Genomic DNA, 18,442 nt, shown 5'->3' with positions numbered 1-18,442 from the left:
TTGTGCTGAACCTTCATAAGCTTATTAGGCAAATTATTTCCAATATCTGGCCTTTCTAGCTGACTGAGAAGATGGAGGTTGACACCCCGGTGAGAGAATGTGTAGAACTGACAGAGTTGGTAGGAATAGGGGAGGGAAAAGATGACGATGTGGAGGACGCTTCCAGCCAGTTCAGTGGGTCTGGAATCACCACAACCCTCAACAGCATCCAGAATGCATTCAGCCATGGAAAGGCGATCCTGATCAGCAACACAACTCAGGAAAGAGGGGCAGACCAGATGATCCATCATGCCTAACGTTAAGTCTTTTACTAAAATTAATGAGATGGGGGGTGGACTGACAGAGAGACAATCAAAGCTTGTTTGGGAAAATGAGAGCCCAAGCACCACTGCAGGAGAGGGCAGGGTCCACAACCTGATGCCACCACAGCTAATAGCCCTCCCCCCCCAACCCCAGCAGCTCAGAGCTCCAGAGTCCCTGTCGTAGCCCCAGGATCACAGAGCTCCAGGTACCCCCACCGCCCAAGGTGGCTGACAGCTGGTGCTTCCTTGGCCACCCATGAGATCTGAGAGCTCTGGCACTGCCACCCATCGGCTGAAATGGAAAATGTCACAGAGGTCTCTGAAAGACATGGATTCCGTGACTTTCAGGATGTAATCTTATCCTTAGGCATTCTTATGAACAACCCGCTGCAGTGAATGGGGAAGTGGTGGAACCCCAGGGACTGAGGCAGTGGCCACACTTTGGGCAGGAGTCACAACAGTCCCTGACTTACTCCAGACTGTAGAATTTTTTATGCCTAGGCCCAGAGTGTCAGCCGGCCATTGTTAAGTGCTGAAGGCTGGCATGTCGTTGCCTCGGTAACTCTGTTCAGGCTGCTCAGTGCTTGTGTCCTTGGAGCTCCAGTGTTATCGGTATCAGCAGACAAGGCAGCCTGCTCATTCAGCAGACCTCGATGTTACTCATAAAGAAAGACCACAGGCACGATTCAGTGACAAAGGCACTCGGCCAGGTGTATTGCTGTCAAGGAAGAGCCAGAGTTTCCTGCCTCCATGGTCACAGGTATGCTAACACATGAGTGCCGAGTGGCTCAGTCAGCAGCAGGAGTCTCTGCTGTCCCCTAGGCTGTTACCAGGAGATCTGGATCCAATTATATTAAACCAATGATGTTAACTAAAAATAAAGCTTTTAAATTTAAACCTTAATTTACAATTTACTTGAATCTGGTAACCAAGGTTGTGGCCCGCCCTAAAGCAATTTCCAGGATATGACCAGGGTGCTTGTCTCTGATCCCCAGAACAAGCTAACCTTGTTGATCCTTGAAGGGATATGGATACAGCCTTCCAATCAAGAATAGGCACAGAAACAGTGGTTTCTTTGAAAATGGAAATAATATTTATTTAGAAATGAGTGGTTACAATAATAGACTAGGAAATGACAGAGTTCAAATAATAAAAGTTACAGTGAAGAGAATGGGGTGGCATGGCAAAGAAAGGACACAGTCTCTATAACATATAGGAGTATAACAATATAACCATTCACTTAATACTTTATAAGATACAGGCAGTCCTCGGACTTACGACACAATTGGTTTCTGAACATTCAGAACAGTAAAGGCAAAATTTCTTGGTACAAGGCCACACAAAAGGTTAAGGTGAGGTACCCTGACATTGACATCCTGAGACAAACAACTGGGATGAACAAGTTTCATGACATCTGTTTGTTACCTCCCTTTGTTCCTGATATCTTAACAAAACATCAATATTCATTACTTTGTCAAACCATCTTATCTTGTACTAGACTGGGATGGATCTGCAGTGGCTGGAATATATTCAGGTAAATATCTAGGGCCTAGTACATGAGCAACAACTTTCCCAAGTTCATGTACTGGACAGTGAACTTGTGAGTATCTGCTTTAATACCTGGCCTGACTTGGGTTCACAGCCTCTGATTTAGGCCTCAGATTTTACACAAGGCCCAGTGCTCTGAGCTCTCTCTATCTACTACACTGGCCAGTCCGAGGAGAATAGCTCCAGCCTCTCTCATCCTGCTCCTCCATGTTGATAACCTATTTGAAAGGACAGGCATAGATTTTGTGGCGCTCCTAGAGAAGAGTGCTAGGAGGTATCAACATACCTTTGTTATCCTGGATTACACGCTGCATACTCCAAAGCCATCCTCTTGTGCTCCACCAATGCACCTACAAATGAGCTTATGAAATAATTCTCCCAGGCAATACCCTGAGAAATCCTTACTGATCAAAGACCTATCTTTACTTTACAACTAATGAAAGAACAGTGTGATCTACTGAGGGTAAAGACATTCAGAACATTGAGCTACCACCCACAAAGTGATGGGACAGAAGAGAGATTTCACAGAACTTTGATGGCAGTGTTAGAGAAGTTTGTAGCCTAGGATCACAAACATTGGGACGAACTCTTCCCCTGCCACCTTTTGATATCAAGTATGTGCCTCAAGCCTCAAAGTTTTCTTTCTCCCTTTTAACTGCTGTCTGGGAAACAACCTCGAGGCTTTCCAGACATGCTTGGAAAAACATGGAAAAGCAAAGACCCAGGTGATGAACACAGTCCAATACATTCTTCAATTAAGAAATCACTTCAAGACTTTGCAGACATCTGCTAGAAGAATTTTGCTAAATGCACAGTAGGTCAAAGAGAAGGACTATAACAAAGGGGTCCAGCTATGAGTGTTCAAACTGGGTAACTGAATGTCATTGTTACTACCAAGCTTTCAGTTCAAATTACTGGTTCGAAGGCAGGGACTGTTTGAAGTAGTGAGGCATGTGGACCTCATCAACTAGGAGGAGCAGCACCCAGAGAAGGAAAAGGAGACTCAGATAACAACGGTCCATCTAGTGCTATATTCTGACCTCTGACAGTGGCCAGGTGCTTCAGAAGGAAAGATCAGGGAGTTAACGAGGTGTCCATCTCCTGTCATCCAGTCCCAGCATCTGGCAGTCAGATGGCAGGACACCTAGAGCATGAGGCTGCATCCCTGCCCATCCTGGCTAATAGCCATTGATGGACCTATCCTCCATTAACTTACTAATTCTTTTTGAACCCTGTTACAGTCTTTGCCTTCACAACATCTTTATTTCCTTTCTCCACGCCTGTCATGATTTTATACATCTATAGCATATCCTCTCTTAGTCATAAGAAGGCCAGATTGGGTCAGACCAAAGGTCCATCTAGCCCAGTATCCTGTCTTCCAGCTGCGGCCGATGCCAGGTGCTTCAGAGGAAATGAGCAGAACAGGTAATCATCAAGTGATCTGTCCCCTGCCACCCACTCCCAGCCTCTTGCAAACAGAGCCTAGAGCAGGGGTCTCAAACACGTGGCCCACTGGGTTATTTCCTGCTGCCCGCCAACCTCCCCACACACCCCGGCCCCGCTCCTCTGCCTAACTCCAGGCCAGCGGTGGGCAAACTACAGCCCGTGGGTCGAATCCGGTCCCTCAGGGCTTCGGATCTGGCTAGCGGATTTGCCCCCCCCCCACAAGTGCTGTGAGCCCTGTGCAGCTCCCTGAAGCAGCTGGCACCACATTCCTGCAGCCCCGGGGGAGAGGGGGGGCAGAGGGCTCTGTGAGTTGCCTTCACCTCCAGGCACCGCACCCCGCAGCTCCCATTGGCTGGGAACGGGGAACCGCCGCCAATGGGAGCTTTGGGGGAGGTACCTGGAGGAGCAGCAAGGGCAGCGCATGGAGCCCTGTGCCCCCCCCCCACCCAGGGGACACAGGGACGTGATTCCAGCTGCTTCCTAGAGTGGCGTGGGGGCAAGGGTCAAGGGCAGGGAGGCAGGGCGCCTGCCCTGGCCCTGGTGTATGCCGCTGCCCTCCCGGAGACGCTCTAGGTAAGCGGCATCGGGACAGAGCCCACATTCCTGCACCCCGCACCCCAACTACCTGCCCTGAGCCCCCTGCCGCATCTCACACCCCTCCTGCAGCCCAACCCCCTTCCCTGAGCTCCCTGCACACCTCCTGCACTCCCACCCTGCACTCCCTCCCTGCACCTGCACAGCCCAACTCCCTGCCCTGAGCACCCTGCAGACCTCCCTTCCCTGAGCCCTCTGCCACACCCTGCACACCTCCTGCACCCCAACCCCCTGCCCTGAGCCCCCTGCTGCACACCTCCTGCACTCCCACCCTGCACTCCCTCCCTGCACACCTCCTGCACAGCCCAACTCCCTGCCCTGAGCACCCTGCAGACCTCCCTGCCTTGAGCCCCCGCCACACCCTGCACCCCTCCTGCAGCCCAACCCCCTTCCCTGAGCTTCCTGCATACCTCCTGCACTCCCTGCCCTGAGCCCAATACTGCACCCTGCACCCTGACTGCCTGCTGCACCCCTCACCCCTCCTGCACCCCACAGCCCAATTCCCTGCCCTGAGCACCCTGCACACCTCCTGAACTCCCTTCCTTGAGTTCTCTGCCACACCCTGCACACCGCCTGCACCTCAGCTCCCTGCCCTGAGCCCTCACCACACCCTACACCCCTCCTGCACCCCCTGGAGGCAGGGAGGGGTCGGAGTTGGGGTGGGGACTTTGGGGAAGGGGTTGGAATGGGGATAGGGAAGGGGTGGGGGAGGCAGCGCATGGGCAGGGCCTCATGGAAGGGGTGCAGGGGCAGCAGGGCCAGGGCAGGGAGGGGGGTGTCAGAGATGCAGCCCTCGGGCCAATGCACTAGTCCCCATCTGGCCCTTGTGGTCATTTGAGTTTGAGATCTCTGGGCTAGGGACAAGATCCCTGCCCTTCCTGTTTAATAGCCATTGATGGATCTATACTCCAGGAATTCTTCGGACCTATCCTGTGGAAATTTTTGCCAGAGGATGTTGTGAAGGCCAAGGCTATAATTCATGCCAACTGCCTTTGTGCCCTTAAGAACCTGAGTCCCACTGAATGTGGATGGACATTGGGCATCTAATTCACAGATGTGCCTCTGAACTTCTCCCTCCACCTCCCTAATCTAATTATAGCCTGAGCCTCTAGCAGTTCCCAGGTTTCAGGGCACATGCTGATCACTGAAGGGGCTCAGGAAGCTGCTCCTGCCTACAGCATAATATTACACTACAGGGGTTTATGATGAAGCAGGGACAATCTGTTCTACCCTCGGTCTGAGAGAGGCTATCAGATGGGATTGAAACAAAGATGTGTGACAAGGAAAAGCCTTTACATTGCATGTCGTGTTCTCAGGGATTCAGCGCAGGGCTCGTGTCATAAATATAAAGGGAAGGGTATCATAGAATCATAGAATCATAGAATATCAGGGTTGGAAGGGACCTCAGGAGGTCATCTAGTCCAACCCCCTGCTCAAAGCAGGACCAATCCCCAATTAAATCATCCCAGCCAGGGCTTTGTCAAGCCTGACCTGAAAAACTTCTAAGGAAGGAGATTCTACCACCTCCCTAGGTAACGCATTCCAGTGTTTCACCACCCGCTTGGTGAAAAAGTTTTTCCTAATATTCAACCTAAACCTCCCCCACTGCAACTTGAGACCATTACTCCTTGTCCTGTCCTCTTCTACCACTGAGAATAGTCTAGAACCATCCTCTCTGGAACCACCTCTCAGGTAGTTGAAAGCAGCTATCAAATCCCCCCTCATTCTTCTCTTCTGCAGACTAAACAATCCCAGTTCCCTCAGCCTCTCCTCATAAGTCATGTGTTCCAGACCCCTAATCATTTTTGTTGCCCTTCGCTGGACTCTCTCCAATTTATCCACATCCTTCTTGTAGTGTGGGGCCCAAAACTGGACACAGTACTCCAGATGAGGCCTCACCAATGTCGAATAGAGGAGAACGATCACATCCCTCGATCTGCTCGCTATGCCCCTACTTATACATTCAAGCCAGGCTTTTGTCAAGCCAGGACTTAAAAACCTCTAATGATGGACAATCCACCACCTTCCTAGGCTACCCATTCCAGTCCTTCACCACCCTCCTAGTGAAATAGTGTTTCCTAATATCCAACCTAGATTCCGACACTTTAACTTGAGACCATTGCTCCCTGTCATCTGCCACCACTGAGAACAGCCAAGCTCCATCCTCTTTGGAGCCCCCTTCAGGTAGTTGAGGGCTGCTATCAAATCCCCCCCTCACTCTTCTCTTCTGCAGACTAAAGAAGCCCAGTTCCCTCAGTCTCTTCTCATAAGTCATGTGCCCCAGTCCCCAGATAATTTTCATTGTCCTCCGCTGGAATCTCTCCATTTTGTCCACATCCTTTCTGTAGTGGGTGGCCCAAAACTGGATGCAATACTCCAGATGTGGCCTCACCAGCACTGAATAGAGGGGAATAATCACTTCTCTCGATCTGCGGACAATGGTGCTACTAATGCATCCCAATAAGCCATTAGGCTTCTTGGTCACAAGGGCACACTGATGACTCATCTCCAGCTTCTCATCCACTCTAATTCCCAGGTCCTTTTCTGCAGAACTGATGCTTAGTCAGCCGGTCACCAGCTGAATATTGACTACACATCTGTATTTGAAATGCAGTTACACCTGGGGAACACCCACTTGGCAAGATGCTTTCAGTCTAAAGAGCTCGTTGGGAAGGGCCCATTGAGTGCAAGGAGCTAGTAGGGAAAACAACTGGCCTTAGGAAAAACTCATCCCAGGCTTCCTGAGAATGCTGCAGACAGCTTTTAAATAATGGATGCTCTGACTCTATAAGGGCATGTGACCAGGTCACATAAATCTGGACTCAACCTTGAGGAGTCTGTATTTTCCCACAAACTGGTCAGGGAACCAAGTTTTGAAACAAAGGGTTCCTGCCATATACTTAAGCTATTTAAGGCTGGGAGTGACATCATCAGTGGTTCTTAACTCCCCACACAAGAGGATTCCAGGAAACAGCTGAGGAACAAAGACTGAATTGGGGAAAGTGCTGGACCCAGGCTAAAGGGACTTCTAGTTTGTGTATGGAAGCCTCAGATACCCAAGCTGCAAATGAAATGCAGCTTGTGCCTTGAGAATCTGGCTTGTGAGAAACTGCTAATTCATAGTCAGTCTTGCTCGTGTGTTAAACTTAGTTTGCCTTTTTGCTGATTTGTTAGGTCATCTTCTTTGATCTGTTTGCTACCCCTTATAATCACTTATATTTTATCTGTTGTAGTTAATACACTTGTTTAATGTTTTAATCTAAACCCGGTATCCCTTTAAGTGAAGTGTCTGGGGCGGGGGGGGGGAATCTCAGCTTGGTTACCACAAGTGTGCATTGTCCTCCCCGCATTTAAGGATTTAAGGAGGGGCGAACTGGGTAACAAATTCATACTGGTCAGAGTTTGTACTACGGCAGGATGGTACAGCTCTGGGGTTCTAGCCTAGGGAGCTGGTGTTTATTTTGTCTGTAGCCTCTCTATTCTTGGTTCATGCAGTGGCTGGTCAGATCCTTCCTGTAACTGCAGCTGGGGGTGTCCCTGCCTGCGTGAATGCTGGAGGAGGAGTAGGACTGGGAGTAGGTCTGCAGCTTCTCCCAACAGGACAATGAAAGAGTGAGCCCAGGCTGGTGAGTCAGAAGACTCAGTGATATCCCAGTTCCAGGTGGAACCCTGGGAAGAACCAGTCACACTTTGCTTCTCAGCTGATTCAAATTCCCAGCATACTCTAACCATTTGTTCATAGGTTTCAGAGTAGCAACCATGTTAGTCTGTATTCGCAAAAAGAAAAGGAGTACTTATGGCACCTTAGAGACTAACCAATTTATTTGAGCATGAGCTTTCGTAAGCTACAGCTCACTTCATCGGATGCATACTGTGGAAAGTGTAGAAGATCTTATTATATACACACAAAGCATGACAAAATACCTCCTCCCACCCCACTCTCCTGCTGGTAATAGCTTATCTAAAGTGATCACTCTCCTTACAATGTGTATGATAATCAAGTTGGGCCATTTCCAGCACAAATCCAGGTTTTCTCACCCCCCCCCACACACACACAAACTCACTCTCCTGCTGGTAATAGCTTATCTAAAGTGACCACTCTCCTTACAATGTGTATGATAATCAAGGTGGGCCATTTCCAACACAAATCCAGGTTTTCTCAAACCGCCCCCCCCCAACACACACACACAAACTCACTCTCCTGCTGTCCATAGTCTCCTTCTCCAAACCAGGCTGCCCTGATTCCAAAAGCAAGTTGGTCACCAATATCTTCTTCATGCTCCTCAGTCATTCCTCACTCCCACAACCTCTGAGCTGCCCCCACGCTCCCCACAGCTCTTACTCTGCAGGTGGTGAGGTGCCTCTTGTCACTCCTACTCCCTTGGCTGGGTGGTAATTAGTGACTGTGTCTCACTGGTAAGAAATCTCACAAGTGGCAAATGCCAAGTCAGGCACCTGTGTGGCTTCTCTTATTATACCCGTGCACTACGAGTGGTGTATGGGTACACAGGAACAATTCGGAAACTGAGAAGTATGCACATTATATAATGTTAGCAGGCAACTCTAGGATATGTGAGGGCCTAGATACATAGAGCTGGCACTTTCAGTAATCACTGGTAGCTGATTGAAACAGTGGGCCACTGACACACAGATATTAAACCCAGGATGCTCTGGGACCATTTGCTAGCCAGCTCTGTTAGCCATTAATTGCATGGATTGTACTAGATTTCATGGGCTGAAGTCATTGTTTTTCTGACCTAAAATGTTCATCCATTGAGTGCCTCATGGCATCCCTCAGCCTCGTTAAATACACACTTTGTATAACATTTTCAAGGTGCCATAGTCCCATGAGAATGATCCCCATTGGGTTAAATTAAACATGGTCGTGAATAGAAAAAAAAATCCTTCAGTAAGCTGAGGTAGAAGCTTGCAGGCAAATTATGTCCAGCTGACACCTGAGAACACGTTCGTAGATTCCAAGGCACCGTTGTGATCATCTGGTTTGAATTTCTGTTGAGTACAAACTAGAGAATTTCCCCAAAATTGTTCCTAGAGCAGATCTTTTAGGGAAACATCCAACCCCAATTTAAAAATTCTCTGTGATGGAAAATCCGCAAACAACCTTGGTAAATTGTTTCAGTGGTTACTCTCACTGTTTAAACAATGTACGCCTTATTTCCAGTCATAATTGCTTTAACTTCACTTCACAGCCATTGAATCTTGCTATGCTAGGCTGAAAAAACTATTATTAAATATTTGTTCCCCGTGTTGGTACTTATAATCTGTTATCAAGTCACCCCTTAACCACGCTTGCTAAACAAAATAGATTGAAATCTTTGAGTCTATCACTACAAGTCAGGTTTTCTAATCTTTTAATAATTCTTGTGACTCTTTTCTGAACCCTCTTCAATATATCAGTATCCACCTTTTATTGTGGACATCAGAACTGGAGAAAGGGTCCAGTAGCAGTTGAACGAGTGGCAAATATAGAAGTAAAATAACTTCTCTACATCTCCTTGAGATTCCCCTTGTTATCATCCTAGAATCATATTGGCTCTTTTTGCCACTGAGTCACACTGGAAGCTCATGTTTAACTAATTATCCCTTCACGACCCCAAATCTTGTTCAGAGTCATTGCACTGAGAGTCCTGCATCGTGTAAGCACCACTTCCATTCTTTGCTCCTAGATGTAGATATCTACATAGCTATATTGGAACACATATTGTTAGCTTTCACCCAGTTTACCAACCAATCCAGGTTGCTCTGAACAGTGACCTGTCTTCTTCATTATTTACAATCTTCCAATTTTTGTGTCATCTGTAAACTTCATCGATATTCAGGCATGAGACAGGTTAGCAGCTCAGTTGCTGACACATGTCCCTGCTTACACTTGTCAGTTAACACTTGTAACTTATGCCTCAGACAAAGCTGCCTGCCTGCAAGAAAGTATCTCACCAAGAGAAACAAGGGAAGTAACAGAGATGCAGCCTGTAGCCCTAAATACCAAAACCCTTGTGCCCTTCATGCCCATTCTGTTGAGCACAAAATCTTAGCACATTATGATTATGTCTGTTTCCATGGAGGAAACTGGGTTCCTTTCCAACATAGGAATTGCATCGTGGATCACACCTATACTCCATCAAGTTCAGTGTCCTCTCTCTGACAGCAACAGCCCCAGGTGCTGCAGAAGAAGATGAAAGAAACTCAACAGTAGATGCATGGAGAGTGTTACCTGTCTGGAGCTTGTCGCCCTAATGCCTGACAGCTAGAGATTGGCTTCTGCCCTGAAAAACGTTGGTGTCTACATTTTCCAAAATATTTATTTACCTGTAACTTATGTAACTGGATAATCTTACTACCCATGTAAATGTCCAAACCCTTCCTGATTCTTTCTTAGCTCATTGCCTCAACTACCTCTTGTGGCAACGAGTTCATCAGTCTAATTAGGCACTGAGTGAAGAAAGCTTTCTTTTTTTATCTGTTTTGAATTTGTCACATTTCAGTTGTGTTGAATGTCCTCTTGATCTTGTGTTTTGAGACAGGGAGAACACAATCTCAATCTACTCTCTACCAGTCAGTATTTTATAGACTTTTCTCATGTCCCTTCTTATTCATCACTTTTGTAAGGTAATTATCCCAGTCTGTGCAGCCTGTCTCCATATGAGAGTTTCCCCAGGCCCATTATCATTCTCATTGCCTTGCCTCAACCCCTCTAGTTATTCAATATTCTTTGTGAGAAGGGTACACAGTACTACACAGAGGAGTCCACAGGATGATGAAACATTGATGTGCTGATCTAATGGCATTGTATTTTCTGTATGTTTCTCCATCCCACTCCTCCTGGATCCCAATGTTTTGCATAGTCTCTGTCCATGCTTGCACTGTGAGCAGGGTTTCACAGAGCTGTGTCCCATGATGCCCAGGTCCTTGTCCTGAGTTCATGCAATTAAATTAGAATCTTCCCAGGTGTTTGAGGACTTCAATCATTTCCCTCCAATGCACATACACGTTGCTCTTTCTGACATGGAAGTTTCTCTGCCCACGCACCTGACTTGATTAGCTCCGTCTAAGTACTTCTCTGGACTTCACTATGACCAAAATCATCTGGTGCCATCTGTAAATATTGCCAGCTCAATACTCACCCCCTTTCTAGATGGATATAACTATAAAATATTTACTGTGCTGTTTGTTATAAAGTTTGTAAACTCCCTTGATATGGTTCTGTCTCTTCACAGGCACCCTGAGCATTTCTTAGCCCAACTGATGCATTGACCACCACATGGCAACTTTCAACCTCACCCCCCCCGACCCTTCAACCTTCATTCTAACGGGAATCCCTGGCCTGGAAGCTGCCCACATCTGGATTTCCATCTGTTTTTCTACATTCTACATGATCTGCCTGTTGGGAAATTTCACAGTTCTCTTTGTTGTAGGTAAAGAGCAGACCCTGCACAAGCCGATGTACCTACTGATCTGCATGCTGTCACTCACAGACATTTGCTCCTCTACCTCCATCATGCCAAAGTCACTGTGTATATTTTGGATCAATTTGAAAGGCATTACTGTGGGTGGCTGCCTCACCCAGATGTTCATACTTCACTCGGTTTCTGTCATGCACTCAGCCATCCTCGTGATAATGGCCTTTGATCGCTATGTTGCCATATGTAACCCTCTCAGATACACTACCATCCTCACCAATGCACAAATAGATAAGCTAGGGCTAGTAGGTTTGATAAGGGCTGTTCTCTTGATTCTGCCCTGACCTGCTCCTGATCAGGCTCCATTCTGTGCCAACCGCATTATCCCACATACGTACTGCGACCACATGGCTGTGGTGCAGATATCATGTGGGGACACCACAGTCGACAAGATGTATAGCTTGGTGGTAACATTTGCAGTCACCGGGGTAGACCTAATGCTCATTGCCCTGTCCTACAGTCTGATCATCAGGGCCGTCATCAGAATCTCCTCCAAGACAACCCACCAGAAAGCCCTCAATACCTGCACAGCCCACATCTGTGTGATGATGACATCTTATGCTCCCTTCCTGTTCACTTCTCTGACACACCAGTTCGGTGAGGGCATCACTCCACATGTTCACATCATCTTGGCCAACCTCTACTTCCTCATCCCCACCATGCTCAACCCTATCATTTATGGGGTCAAAACCAAAGAGCTTTGTGACAAAGTGGTCAAATACACCTGCAAAATTTGATTGGTGGGGGACATTGACTTTAAAACTGTATGACAAGAGGGAGAAATAACATCCCCTTGTTAATCAAGGGTACTATGTCCCAGTGTCACTGAGCTCAGCTTGTGGAAGTTCACAAGCTGAGAAGTTCCTCACACCTAGCATCTCATCACTGCATCACCAGCACTGCAGGCAGACTTCTGGCTAAAGGGAGTAGGAGTGGGGCCTGAGACCTTTTACTAGCCAATTCCCCTGGGGTAGTGCAGAAGCCAGGAAAGTTCACTACAGTAGTTCCCCACTTATGCTTGGGAACTGGGGGAAATTGATTGGTTTAATTTTAGTGACATGTAAATATATGCATAACTTATAAAATCTTCATATCAACGATAAAAGCTGAAATGTGTAACTTTAGGGAGCACACTATCTGCATAAGGTGAATGTCACAGTACTGCCTGAGATGGCTTCCCAGAGACTGATATCGTATTAAACCTTTTTCCTGTACTATTTTATTATGAGGTTAGAGAAGTAAACCTGACTTTTTTTGTTTGGCCTTTTAAACATATTTCATTACAAATTAAACCTTAGTCAAGCAAGCTTCCCTCTGAGTTCATTATTTAGACACAATGAAGGCACCCACAGAAATGATTCGCCTGAGGAAAAATGCTGACAAATTTATGAGCCTTTAGCATTAAAGAAATTAATGGAAAAATCTTAATTTTGTTTTTTATCATTGTGCTCCAAAGAAATATTCTGGAAATGGTAAATGCTGTTAGAAATGCAGCTACAATCCAAGGACAAAATGCGACATTCTATACCTTGGGGGAGCGTACTGTAACCCCCATATTCCTCACTTTCATATAATTGTGATCTTACATATAAAGCATGCCTTGTAAGGTATCAGGGGAAAAGTTATGATCTGCTCAAAGTAATTTCTGTATCCATATATGTGTATCATTAATGCATATGAAGTTATGAGAATTGTGTTGTATGTTGGTCACTAAAACATACTGAAATTTGGGGAATCCGCTAGATATTAGCCCCCCTGCGGCAACAGCAAGGAAAGTAAGCAATGCCTGGGCAGGGTGTCAAACAACCCATCAACAGCCATTGTCCAGCAAGGGAGTCACAATGCAATGACTCACCTGCATGAGGCTACACCAGGGGAATTGCTCACTGTGCTTGGAGAGACTCAGCAATGCCCCCAGACTGACATGCCTGGACTTGTGCTCCCCAAGCACATGGACTGAGGGTATAAAAGAACGAGAGTGGACACATCCTGACCCTTCTCCTGCCCCGACCTACGTTGCAAGCAACCAAAACACTGAGAAGAAGACAAGACTCCAACTCAGGAGAGTGGCCCAGGTTTAAGGAACAAACCAGTGATTTACAGCCTGCAATATCCAGTGGCGTGAAAAAAACCCTGCGTAATCTAGTGGCTGCCCAGTCTAATAGGGTTGAGAGTTTAGACTGTGTGCTTATATTTTATTTCTTTTTGGTAACCACTCTGACTTGTTATGCTTTGACTTATAATCACTTAAAATCTATCTTTATAGTTAATAAATCTGTTTGTTCCACTTGAAGCAGTACGTTTGGTTTGAAGCATGTAAGAGACTCCCCTTGGGATTATAAGACTGGTATATATCAATATCTTTGTTAAATTAACAAACTCATATAAGCTTGCAGCATCCAGTGGGCATAACTGGACACTGCAAGACAGAGGTTCCTAGGGTTGTGTCTGGGACTGGAGATATTGGCTAGTGTCATTCACTTGCACAATCCAAGGAGCAGCTTACATGCCAGAGGCTGTGCGTGAACAGCCCAGGAGCGGGGGTTCTCACAGCAGAGCAGGGTAAGGCTGGCTCCCAGAGTCAAGGATTGGAGTGACCTAGCAGATCACTGGTCCGGAAAACACCAGAGGGAAATGTAACACAGAGATCGATACAAAGCAATAGTATCACTTCTGAAAGCCACTGAACTTGTAGCTAATTTCAAATTTAGTTAAAAGAAGCCAAATGTTCAACAAGTAAATTATCAGAAAATGGGTCAGACAAATCAAATCTGAAGAGAAGTGTTTGAGAAAGGCAAAAAGGCAAGGGAGCAGCTCATTTTGTGGCAGACAAGGGAGGAGAGGAGACCTGTTACTGGCATCTCCAGGGGAGATGAGCTGAGGGAGGCAAAATCACCCCATGAGCAACTGCCCAAAGGTCCCTCCCTTAGGGAAGGGAGGGCCTGCTGTTGGGGCATCCTGAGAGGGAAGCATTCATCTTTTAACTAGGATCTAAACTAGGCTTGCCGGGTGCTCGACACCTAAGCCCAGAGGTAAATGAGGTAGTGGGAGCCCAGGAGGAAACACAAGGAGGATTGTACAACAGGGGGGGACTCCTGATTCATGCTGAGAAAGTAGGGCAATTGGTTAGTTATCTTAGGTGCATGTACACAAACGCAAGAAGCCTGGGAAGCAAGCAGAAATAGTTGGAAGTCCTGGAATAGTCAAGGAACTATGATGTGATTGGAATAACAGAGACTTGGTGAGGTAGCTCACGTGACTGGAACACTGTCATGGATGGGTATAAAGTGTTCAGGAAGGACAGGCAGGGGAGGAAAGGTGGAGGAGTTGCATTGTAGGTAAAGGAGCGGTATGATTGCTCAGATATCCAGTATGAAAATGGAGAAAAACCTCTTGAGAGTCTGTGGGTTAAGTTTAGAAGTGAGAGCAACAAGGGTGATGCCATGGTGGATGTGTGCTATAGACCACCGGACTAGGAGGATGAGGTAGACGAGGCTTTCTTCTGACAATTAACAGAAGTTTCCAGACATAGGCCATGGTTCTCATGGGGGACTACAATCACCCTGCATCTGCTCAAAGCACAATACAGCCGTGCACAGACAATCCAGGAAGTTTTTGGAGAGAGTTGGGGACAACTTCCTGGTGCAAGTGATGGAGGAACCAACTAGGGACCATGCTTTTCTTGACCTGCTCCTGAGAAACCGGGAAGAATTAGTAGGGGAAGAAGAAGTGGATGGCAACCTGGGCAGCAGCGACCATGAGATGGTCAAGTTCAGGATCCTAACAAAAGGAAGACAGAAGAGCAGTGGAATACGGACCCTGGACTTCAGAAAAGTAATCTTTCTCTCCCTCAGGGAACTGATGGGCAGGATCCCCTGGGAGGCAAATATGACAGGGAAAGGAGTCCAGGAGTTCTTGTTGTATTTTAAAGAAGCCTTATTGAAGGCGCAGGAACAAACCATCCTGATGTGCAGAAAGAATAGCAAATATGGCAGGTGACCAACTGGCTTAACAGGGAAATCTTCACTGAGCTTAAGCACAAAAATGAAGCTTACAAGAAGTGGAAACTTGGTCAGATGCTAGGAAAGAGTATAGAAATATTGCTCAAGTATGCAGGGGTGTAATCAGGAAGGCCAAAGCATAACTGGAGTTGCAAGTAGCAAGGGATGTGTAGGGTAACAAGAAGGATTTCTACAGGTATGTTTGCAACAGGATAAAGGTCAGGGAAAGTGTGGGACCCTTACTGGATAGGGAGGCAACCTAGTGACAGGTGATGTAGGAAAATCTGGAGTACTTAATGCTTTTTTTGTCTTGGTCTTCAGGACAAGGTCAGCTTCCAGACTGCTGCACTGGACAGCACACTACTGGAAGGAGGTGAGCAGCCCTCAGCGGTGAAAGAACAGGTTAAGAACTATTAGATGACCTAAACCCTGAGGTAAGTGGGGAAGTGGGTACCAGGAGGAAACACAAGGAGGAGGGTGAAACAAGGGGGTCCTTCTGATTCATACTGAGAAAGCAGGGCAACTGGCTAGTTATCGTGCATGTACATGAACACAAGAAGCCTGGGAATAGCTCAGCTAGGGCTAGTGGGTTTGATAAGACCTGTTCTCTTCCTTCTTCACCTGCCCCCTTCTTGATCTGGCTGCCATTTTGTGCCAACTGCGTTATCCCCCACATGTACTGTGATGACATGACTGTGGTGAAGATGTTGTGTGGGGACATCACAGTCAACAGGACGTACAGCTTTGTGATAGCATTTGTAGCCTTCGGGTTAGACCAGATGCTTATTGCCCTGTTCTATGGTCTGATCATCTGGGCTGTCCTAGGAATCTTCTCCAGGAAAGCTAACAAGAAAGCCCTCAACACCTGCACAGCCCACATCTGTGTGATTCTGATGTCTTTTATGCTTTTCTTTTCCTCCACTCTGACACACCAGTTTGGTCAGGGCATCACTTCCCATGTTCACATTATCTTGGCCAACCTCTATTTCCTTGTCCACCCCATGCTCAACCCTATCCTTTATGGGGCCAAAAACAAAGAGCTTCATGGCAAAGTGCACAAATACACTTCCAGAAGGTGATGGCTGAGGGCCACACACTTTAAACCTGAGTGATAACAGGGGGAAAGGATATCTCCTCGGTAATCAAATGTGCTCCGTACCAGTTTTGCTGAGCTCAGCATGGTGTCCCCCACCAGAATGAGCAAGGAGGGAGGGGAAGGGAGTAGAATAAACACCAGAGGGAGAAGGAGAAAGGGGAAGCAGGTGGACCACTCCTCCCCATTAGGCTTCAGGAAGGTGAGGAAGGTGCCAGAAGTGGAGGACTGGATGTGGGGGGGGGGGCTATCAAGGACTTGGGGGGGAGGGGGGTGTCAGTCAGCTACTCAGGATGATATTCCAGTTCCTCTAGCTGCACTAGGGGATGGGGGGATACAACAACACGGGGGGGTGCAGTGAGATAAGGATCAAACTCAAACAGGGGAGGGGCACAAGCGCATGGGAGAGGGCATGGGCACATGAGGGGAGGGGCTAATCAGGGCAAGGGGGGTCCGTGGGGGAGGGAGACAACCAGGCTGGGAGTATTGCAGAGAAACCAAGGGGCTAGCTTCAAGACTAAGGCAGGGCAAAGAAAAAAAGGCTGCAGAGGGAAAAGGGCAGGGCAGGCAAACAAACTGGAGCTAGCAAGGGGCTGGGACAAAAAAAAAGGCAAAATTGGGCCCGAGGTTCCTTTGTTTGATCCCACATCCGCCTCCTTTGGGAGATGGATCGCGGCTCCCGTTTCTTCTACGCCCTGGAGAAAATGAGGGGGGGCCAAGAAACACGTCACCTGCCTTCTAGCAGAAGATGGCACCCCCCTCAAGGATCCAGTGGAGATGTGTGGGAGGGCCCGTGACTTCTACACAAGCCTTTTCTCCCCGGATCCGACCGATCCTGGCACTTGCAGGGTGCTCTGGGAGGAACTCCCCACGGTTAGTGTGGGTGACCGAGACCGACTAGAGCTGCCTCTCACCCGTGACGGTTGTAGTAGTGTGGGGGGGGCACCGATGGATTGGGGGGCAGCTCCATGCCACACCCCTTGTGCCCCTACAAACACAGTTAAGACACAGTCAAACTCCCCCCACATGAGAGTACAGTTCAAAAGTTACTCAGTTTTACAGCCCCCTCCACGATGTTTCGTAGCTTCCCTGGGTGGTTTTTCTGTCAGCTGCCTTCTCTTCCGTGTTTTGTAACTTTGGACAGCGGGGCTTTCAGCAGGCCTGGAATATTGCAGAGATAAGAAGATTCTTCTTGGCTCGGTATGGGCCCATAAACAAACAGCAAAACAGTTGGGTCTGGGGGCTTCCACTCCCCTCCTCTGGGGAGCGGGTCAGCAGTCCTGCCCCCCTCCTCCGGGGGTTTCAGCTGGAGCAGTAGCAGCGTCCGAGGGCAGGCGTGGGGGGGCTGGCAGCAAGCTGGCAGCCGACCAGCACTCGAACGGCAGCAGAAAAACAGCAAAAAAAAAACAAAACGAAGAAAATGCGTCTGGCTTGGTCGGGGCGGGGGAGCTGAAGCAGGGTTAAAAAGTAAGAAAAGCGCAGGCCAGGGGGCTTTAGGAGAGCATAGAAAACAGATAGCTTAGCAGCAAGCAAAGGAGGTCCCTTTTCCCTGGGTAAGGGAGCAGGGAAGTTTTTTTTTTTTTTTTTGAAACAGAAAAGAATTTTATTGTGTGACACTTGCAAGAAATTACCAAAGAAAACAAACAAACTTTGCAACAAAGCAATGCAAACAGAAGGTATAACACAGTAGCTTTGAGGAGGGAGAAGTGTTCAGGCTAGCCTGGGCCCAGAGCAGGGGGGCTTCCTCGACACTCATGGTCTTCCACCCTCCTGAGTTACCTGGTGGCCTAGAGCGGGGGGGCTTCCTCGACACTCGTGGTCTTCCACCCCCTCGAGTTACCTAGTGCAGCGCCCAGTGTCACCGATTATCCCTCTCCTGAGAGTGCCCGGCAAGATGGGCACGGCTGCAGGGTGGGCGGTTTGGGGGTGGGGGGGTAGACACCCATGTATTATAGGACCCCTCCTAGATGACAGTAATGA

General features: G+C 47.8%; 1 pseudogene; it reads left to right on the top strand.

Moving 5' to 3' along the window:
* The first annotated feature begins 11,169 nt into the window (after positions 1-11,169).
* On the top strand, positions 11,170-12,105 carry LOC141981031 (olfactory receptor 52N4-like; annotated as a pseudogene).
* The last annotated feature ends 6,337 nt before the right edge of the window (positions 12,106-18,442 follow it).

Source organism: Natator depressus, chromosome 1 (genome assembly GCF_965152275.1).
Source record: "Natator depressus isolate rNatDep1 chromosome 1, rNatDep2.hap1, whole genome shotgun sequence".
Lineage (NCBI taxonomy): Eukaryota > Metazoa > Chordata > Testudines > Cheloniidae > Natator > Natator depressus.
This window is presented reverse-complemented; position numbering and strand designations above follow the sequence as displayed.